The 1,975-nt window shown below is 37.1% G+C and overlaps 1 non-coding gene across 1 annotated transcript; it reads left to right on the forward strand.

Annotated features, from left to right (window-relative positions):
• The first annotated feature begins 913 nt into the window (after positions 1–913).
• Positions 914–1,017, forward strand: LOC127901977 (small nucleolar RNA R71). The gene has a single exon (XR_008054382.1). It is a non-coding gene; the product is annotated as a small nucleolar RNA R71 (small nucleolar RNA).
• The last annotated feature ends 958 nt before the right edge of the window (positions 1,018–1,975 follow it).

Genomic DNA, 1,975 nt, shown 5'->3' on the forward strand with positions numbered 1-1,975 from the left:
CACAAGTACAATTTGATTTTCTTTTGTCACCGGCATCTCCACTTTGTTGTCGACTTCTTTTCCTTTTCGCAAGGTTATGACTGCTTTGACCTCTCCATGCTGCTGTGGTGAACTGGTACTTGCTTCATGTACTCCTTTAGGATTAGGCACTGGTTGATTTGGAAATTTGCCTTTCTCAACAGTCATTGCCAAGGTCTGAACTGAAGAAGCAAGCTGTCCCACCATCTTTTCGAGGCTTGAAACTGATTGGGCTTGTGAGTTGAAGCCTGCTCTCAACTCATTTCATAGTCCATCAATGGTGCGGTTCTGTTGCTCAATCGTAGAGTGAGTAACATTCTTGAAATTCTGGAATGCATCCTCCCATGGTCTGGGTTGAGAGTAGTTCTGGTTCTGATTGTATGGTCTAAATGGTGGCTGAGAGGCTTGAGGATTTTGAGGAATTGGTGGAGCTAGAGCTGCTGGTCCGTTCTGTTAGAATCCTTGAGACCATGAAAAATTGGGGTGGTCTCTCCATCCAGGGTTATATGTGTTGGAGTCTGAGTTGTAATTCGATGGTTTCCTCATTACACCTATGGCATTGGCTTGATCTGAGTATGAGTCATGGTCATGTGGCTCTGTTGATTTAGAAATCGATAACGATGCTATTTGTCGAGCGAGACCTTCAACCATCTCCTTGACTTATTTGATTCCCGAAGTTGACTCGCCAATGTGAACCTCATTCACTCCCTTAATTCTTTTAGTATTCCTGAGTGATCGACTCCGTTGTTGGGAATTATCCGCTTGTCGCTGGAAGAATTCCCAAATCTCTGATGCACTTTTTGACATTAGCTCTCCTCCACTTGTTGCCATTAGCCATTCTTGCACATTCAGCAATAATCTCTCCAAAATGTATTGGCATTGGTGCCATTTCTCATACCCATGATGTGGACACTTCAAGAGTAGCCCATTGAATCTCTCCCATGTTTCGAAAAACTGCTCGTCTTCTCTCTGTGTAAACTCTGAAATTTCCCTGCGAATAGCATTGGTTTTATGCACTGGGAAATATTTATTCAAAAATTTAGTTACCATGTGTTCCCATGATGTAATGCTATTAGCAGGCAAAGTATTTAACCATGAACGAGCTCTATCCTTTAAAGAAAATGGGAATAATCTGAGTTTAACATCATCGTTTGAAAAATTCTCATATTTAAATGTTTGACAAATAGCATGAAAATCATTCAGATGATTATATGGGTCCTCATTTTCTAAGCCATAGAATGTGGGGAGAATTTAGCACATTAGGTTTTAGTTCAAAGCTCCTAGCAGCTACATTTGGGTATCTTATACATGATGTGCTCAAATTAGCTAAAGGACTAAAATAGTCCTTAAATGGCCTCTCCTGTGGTGCTTGTAAATCCATTCCAAATTTATTTTTAATGTGCTTGTGTGTGCGAAGTGTTTTTTCTAGTTCAAGGTCTATAGGTTCAAGATTAGGTAATAATGACCTACGACCATGCATGCAAAACAAATAAAATAAAAATAAAGATGGGAACAAAACAAATAAAAATAAAGAAGAGGGAGAAAGTAGGATACTAACCTTATCACGTTGTTACAAGCTTTCTATATAAAAAAAACTTTAAAAAATACATGAAATAAATTAACTAAAAATAAATTAATAAGATAAACCAAAAAAAAATTTACAAAGAAAAAATAAATTGAAAATTAAATTACAAATTTTAAAGAAGAGAAAAAGAAAAGAAATACTAACCTTTAAATGTAGATTCACTTTTTTTTTCTCCCCAGCAACGACGCTAAAAACTTGTTGTGCAAATTTTATTGAACTCGCAAGTGCACGAATCTATTGTAGAATAGATTAATGGTGACGAGTGTCGATCCCACGAGGAGGTGGATTTTAATTATGTGTAGAATTAATTTTGTAAATGGGTGGTTGGATTTGTGGTGAAAATGATTTGGATTATCCTAAAATTAGAATTGA

Source organism: Citrus sinensis, chromosome 4 (assembly GCF_022201045.2).
Source record: "Citrus sinensis cultivar Valencia sweet orange chromosome 4, DVS_A1.0, whole genome shotgun sequence".
NCBI classification, from domain to species: domain Eukaryota; kingdom Viridiplantae; phylum Streptophyta; class Magnoliopsida; order Sapindales; family Rutaceae; genus Citrus; species Citrus sinensis.